This window comes from Dermacentor silvarum, chromosome 2, assembly GCF_013339745.2.
Source record: "Dermacentor silvarum isolate Dsil-2018 chromosome 2, BIME_Dsil_1.4, whole genome shotgun sequence".
In the NCBI taxonomy this organism is placed as follows: Eukaryota; Metazoa; Arthropoda; class Arachnida; order Ixodida; family Ixodidae; genus Dermacentor; species Dermacentor silvarum.
Genome location: NC_051155.1, coordinates 238,770,887 through 238,777,757, shown reverse-complemented (window position 1 = coordinate 238,777,757; position 6,871 = coordinate 238,770,887).

Sequence of the window (6,871 nt, the reverse complement as noted above, 5' to 3'; positions counted from 1 at the left end):
GCATCTCTGTGAGAGGATCAACCGCACGTGTTCATACTGCGAGTACTTTCTTCCCTCTCTCTCCTTTCTTTTCATCCCTTTAATCCCCTTCCCCCGTGTAGGGTAGCAAACCGGACGTGCGTCTGGTTGACCTCCCTGCCTTTCTTCTTTTCCTCCTCCTCCTCATCCTCCTCCTCCTCCTCCTCCTCCTGTGAAAGGATCAACCGGGCCATTTTTTTCAAGATGCATGCATAGCGCAACTTTTCTCAGTGACCCATACATAAAATCGAAGGGAGGGAGGTTGATGCGTTGGCGCTGGGTGGCCACTGTCCCTGCAGTAACTGGGGCCCCTCATCTCTGTGTAAGTGACATTTGTAAGGGAACTGTTTCTTGAAGCGCGTATAGGCCTGATGGGCAGCTGGATCACACTAATTATTCAGGAGCGGCTCTAAAGGGGGCGGCCGACCTCCAAATACGAAACTCCGCTAATCGGCCCCGTCTTAGTCCTATGGAGTGCCAAGAGATGGAGTACCCTCCTGCATTCTCAAGTAAAATGGAGAGTAATACTTTTTCCCCCGAACAAAATAATTCTGGCGCCACCCCTGAAATCCTTGGAGAGGACATTTCGCGATTTTTGGCTTTTCAATAACTGCACGTAGTAAGTTTTCCTCTTGGCCTTTCTTTGCAAACACTTTCTGATTCATTTTTAAATTAGCTTGAACTTGCCATATACACCAGAGGGTGGGGAAAGCATTTTTCTCACTTTTATTTTTGTTTGTTTAACGTAATTGGCAGAGGCAAGAAAGGATAGAGGAAGCCAGGAGGATGGTGATCCCAGCAACCTTCTATGCTATGCGCGTATGGTCTGCGCGACGTCATCAGTGATGTGCAGCTATTGCTGCTCGTTACAGCGGAAAGCGTTCTCCCTGCACAGAAGCCAGGGATGAAACGCCGCCCGCATCGTACACGGTGTGTGTGCATACCCTCCATTGTATATGCGCGCATGCCGTCTCTACGCGCGCAGTCATTATCGCAGTCGCTGGCATCGTTGCGTTGCGTTGCTTTTCTTCGCCGCCTCAGTGCGCTGCTGCCGTTAGCGATGAAGTTACAGCGCTGGTGCCGTCGGCACCCGTAATTACGGGCATGGTGACACGTATATCAAGCTGCAATCACGGCGCCACTGTACCGCGGCAACAGCATCAACGGCGTCGCAGTGGCTGCGGCGGCTGCTCGCGCGAGGCCGACCCGGAAAACGGGGTCGCGCGCACGCATTCCTGCTACCTTAGAAGGAGACGCGCTTCTGCGCGGGGTGGACGACTGCACTGCGATTGCGAGATGACGCTGCGGTCGATCACTGCACGCGCAGGCAGTTTGTGTCGTGAAGTGCACCGACCTGCGTTTTAAGTGCGAAGCATTTCTTGGCGAACATTTGCCACTTTGAGAGTATATACCTATCTGTCTATCTAGCCGCCTAAGTCTTGGTGCTCTCATGGTCGTTTCGTTAACTTGGTATATAGGTGCCAAAATTGGCATAGTATGACACGAGTGTATGACCAACATAAATGATAGGTCGTGACATGAATATCATGACATGCGTGTCACGTAGGTCATGAAACAGCCGCCTACGTATTGGTGCTCTCATGGTCGTTTCGTTACCTTGGTAGGCTCCCCGCACACTTCTTCGCATAATAACATCGATTCCCACAGAGCATGGGATCCTGCTGTTTATTCTGGCAAAGTTTGAAAATAAGTGTCTTGCGTTTACTGCTGTCTTCTTTTCAATGAAATCTCACAACAAGGTTGCCCCTTTAGGTCCGTATCGTTTAACATAACGCTTGGCATTTTATCTTCCTTTTTGTGTCTGGTTCGCACGGACTTGTACTTGCCCAGTGAAGTCGACATTATGCAGCAGCTCACATTTCCGATGACGAAGTGCGCAGTGATGGTACTTAATTTTTGTCCCCGAAGAACGAGACAATTGCGATGATGCCGTGTGTGTTACTGAACGATGCATACAAATAAAGAAAAATGTGTCGCGGAATTTGAGCCACACCAAAGCATCACTGAGGACTGAGAGACGGAGAAAGTGAATACTATCCTTATACAGGCGCGCCACCACCGCGCTGCCACCACCAACACCATCACCCGCCGAACTGGGGATGGTGATGATTTTACTTGAATAGACTGTCCCCTCAGCCCGTCCGAAACGTGGTCTGAGGCGATATCTTGCACAAACTACGCGTGGCTATTCAAGAACATCTCCACAGAAAGTCTATTGAGTGCAACCAAAATGTCATTAGAAACACAACAGAATTTATGTAGCAATGTGTACGGGTGTAGCAATTCCATTTATTTTTCCTTTCGCGCTTCGTCAGAGGCCCGAGTGGCTCATACGCATGTCTTATGCCTAATGTCCGGTCGCGAGCGGTGGAAGGTAGGAAAGGAATATAATCAAGCCAAAGAAATCGCTTTATTTACCCATCACGGTTCGAGATGTTGCGCGCTGCCAGTTTGTTTCGTTTCATCATCATTTACAAATTAATTAAGCTTTATTTGTTGTCACCTGCTGATGGTGCATGCAAAATTATTTTTAGCGATTTTGTCAGACATCGAGACCACCATCGATAAAATGCCAGTCCTGCCGAGCGCCTCATAAATAGTCCAATGACGGACTGTGGAACATTTCACGCCAGTCTCACAAGTCGTTTTGTTTAATGAAGCAAACTGACTTTTGCTGGCCAGCAGCTTTCTTCTGTTCGGCCATCACAGCGTGTCGGCGCTGCTCGTGCGCTGCAGGCCTTGAGACGGCACGAGGTGCGGTTTTGCTGTAACAATCGTCATTTCGGCATTTAAGGAGTGAATTAATCAGTGAACAAGCAGGAAATAACGTGACATCACCTCATTGGAGTCACGGACTTACGCTAGCCCCTCATGTGTTCGCCGTGCAGACCCCGGTATAAGGGAGGCCGTGATCGAGGCTGTCTTGACCGGCAGGCTAAACGTTTGTTTGTTTTATTGCGACAGCAATTATATGGACACTCCAGGCGATATTTCTGCTGTCAGTGTCGGCGTCGCCGTGAGGTTCCGTATAAAGTCCACGGGCGACAAAATCGTAGCCGCGCGCCGTATGCTGTATGTGCCAGTGAAAGCGTGCGAGGGTGAGCCGGCGATCGCGGCTCGATCTCGCGCAAGCAAGGCCGGGAAGCGAGAAGGAAGCGCGCCGTCTTCCAGTTGCGCTCAACGCTCCGGGGGGGGGGGGGGGGGGGGGGGGTCGTTGTACGCCGCGCGCGCCGGCTGTATCTCGAAAGCCATCTGCGGACGGGCGCAGAGTCCACCCTGCGCTGTGCTTTTCGCGGCTCAGTTCGCGTTGATGCGAGCGGCGGCACGAAGGTCAATTCGCTCGCTGCTGCGGCCACGCTTACTCACTACAGCGTTTTGACAGCTAGTTTCCGCGGTCATCGAGTGAGATGCGTTCATGTTTGCTTGTGCGCGCGTGACACGAAGCCTTTTAATTTAGTGAGTATGCCTATATTTACAAGTTTATACGGCCACGGCGACCGCATTCCGATGGGGGCGAAATGCGAAAACACCCGTGTACTTAATTAAATTTAGGTGCACGTTAAAGAACCCCAGGTGGTCCATATTATCCGGAGTCCCCCACTAAGGTATGCCTCATAATCAGATCGTGGTTTTGGCACGTAATTAAAACCCCATAATTAATTACCAAGTTTATACGGCCGATAAAACTACTATCCTTACTTCGTATAGCTGTCCATTAATTTGCTGTCGCAATCGATGCTTCGCCTTTCGGGCGAAACTGCGACTTCTTTATTCACTCTGCATTGCGATACCTAACATTTTCCCTTCCCCTCACTCCCTCCAAGCGACTAGATTCAATTCTATCTCTCACAGAGGTGTTGAAGGCCGACAGAAAGTGAAGAAAGAACATCTACACGAATATTTCTTTAAGGACGTTTAAGACAGCCAGGCGGCGCTAGTGAAAGAAGCTAAGGCATCCATCGCCCCGTCCCATCGCTCGCTTCGTTACACCCACCTCGAGACTGTCAGCGCGCGTCAGGTATGCGCGGGGCGGCGTTGAAAATTCGTGATCTGGGTCGCTGGGAGCTTCCGCGACGCGCCTGAGCTCCTAACGAGTGCGCCAGAGACATAACGACGGCGAAGCCTCCGCACACGTCGCGTGGCAATGAACGCCATTTCTGTTTGGGTAATGGACGGATAGCTTGCTTGCTTCTTCTAATGCCGCAGAACTCTTCTATAACGCTGGGAAGCGACCGTGTGGCCTTGTGCAAATGACACCGGGTAGATGATCTTGTGTAAACGACCTGTATGTAGACACCGTGGACCCGTAACACGAGTCGTAATAAAGAAAGTGTACGCCGATGACGACGACGACGAATGTGGGATACGAGACCGGCTTTGTCGGGTTTGGAAGTCACTGCAGGAACCACTCGGCTTCAGCAGCGACAGTTCTATTTATTTATTTTCTTCCTTTCATATTCTCATTATTGATTTCTTTTTACCAAATGAAAAAGTTTAGTCGCCAACTCAAAGTGAAATTTCCCAAAGAAATGGTATATTACAAAAAAAATAAATAAAACTCGGCAATCTCGCAAACATACTCAATAACGCTCAGTAGGGGGTGTATACATGCATGGAAAATACACTGCGTACTCTATATAGAGATGTTATGACTTCTTTATTTAATAACATTTTTTTACGACAAAACGCCCTTTGAACCCGGCCGCCGGTTGCGTGTCCTGTGTTGACCTCTGGCTCGAAGAGCTATGATCGATGGTGTTTTGCATTAAAATAAAGAGAGAAAACAAAAATGGATGGAATGACAAGGACAACATCGGAATGTCCAGAATAGGGCTATGAGGGTACGCGTTGCCCGCGAACATTGCGAAGGACGCCGGACTAATTTTAACCACCTTTTCTGTGCTCACGAGGGTTTCGACGGGAATTCAGGGCGCAGGCTCCTTTCCCAAGCGTATCACTCCTGAAGGAAGCCGAATACCAGGCCGGGGTAGGCTTGTACCCATTTGAATCAGTGGGTGCCCGACGGCGGTGGGAATCAAACCCACAACCTCCCGCAGCCGAGGCGCTCTACCACTATATACAGACCACGGCTGCGGTGCACAAACAGCCACGGTGCACAAATTTATTTGTGCACCGTGGCTGTTTTGTTTCTGTTTTCTCTCTGTTTTGGTGCACAAATTTATTTGTGCACCAAAACAAACGTAAGCGAGCGCTTTTGCGTTCCGCTCTCACCGAAATGTGCCCGCCTTGGCTGGCATCAAAGCCGCGGCCGTGCTCAGCAGCAAAGCGCAGATTCAGATATTGTGCAGCGCAGACGAAGCGTTGACATGCAGCAAACAAAGGCAATCCGAGGCTCACTATCCGCATGGCGCTTTCGGCGCCGGTCCACTTACGGCTTGCAGCCGGCGACTTGTGGATATACGTTCTGGACATATCGCAGCTGTCGAATTTGCCACGCTAACACGCAAGTCCTGCTTGGCTTAGAGGACGGCCACATCCTCTCTGATTAGCTCAAACGATAAAGTTCGACAAGTGGAACTCGACTTAGCATGCCCAGTGATACCCTCGGCCAGCTGGTGGTAACATTGGCCTACATCCCATACGCAAGATGCAGTGTCGTTGTTTGGCATGTATGAACTTCTAAGTGGCAAGAGTGATTTTGGGGGGCTGTAGCAAGAGCGGCGTGCAGGTGGGATCAGACTCGTGCAGATGTTATTCAATAGTTGATGTTAAGAGAAAGAAGTTAAGTTTGGCCAAGCCTTGTGAATGTGAGTAACAGATATTGTTCATCCAATGAGATTTGTGAGAAATCGATTCGAAGTCCACCGATACATTCGACAACAGATTTGGAGTCAAATGTCCGGAATTGGTGTTAGTTTAAGAATTCCTTCCAAGTGGACCTGACTGGACCAGTGATCGGCTTCAACTGTATGCAGTTAAGCCAAGTACGTTAACAATTAAGCAGATTAGTTAACTAAATAACTTATCGGTGATTGATGTTTAAAATATGCCATGGAGCTTGTCCGGCAAAAAATGTTTTGCTTCAGTTTTCTTATAAACTTTTAATAATTCGAAGACGTTGCTGGATCGCAGCCGGTGTATATCATTGACTGTTCGTCGACGCTGCCCGACTTTATCGCCGACATCGCGTGCGCACTGGCCTATGACAAATGACGGCCTGTAGAGGAAGCGATTCCTCAAAGGAGCCGCTCACATGCATTTATACAGGGTCCCCGCTGCGCCGCTCGGAAGACGGTGCGATTTGCTATTCAGCGCACCGCACCTGCCGCTTACCGTGCACCGACTTGTCGAGTGCTGTTATTCCTAAGCTCGAGTTACGCGCACGCAATGCGAGACAGCGGCCAGTCGTTTCCCCCGGCGCTCCGGACTGCACACTATGTGCATCGACCCGCCCGTGCTCGATATATCGTTCGTTGCCAAGGGGCCTCTGCGACGCGAAAATTTTCCCAACTGGCCGCCTTCTGCCGCCGTATATGTATGGCTTAGCGCGTGCGACGTACTATGGCTTCAGAAATCCCCCCCCCCCTCCTTTTTTTTTTTTGACCTAATCACATTTCTCTATATATAGACTGCTGCAGACTATACTGAAGCACATCGACATCGACACATCGGCATCGACATATCTAGACATCGACTTTACTTACAGGGCTGCCCGGCCTGTCCACGAAGGCACACAGACATGCCTTATACCTTTGGCGAGGACGGACACTGCCAGGGAACTTCGTCTGCTTGCACGAAAAAAGTCAGAAGCTTTCTGGAGTTCAAGTGCCTTCAATTTCCGATTGCATAAGTTGGACGCCTTGCTACGACT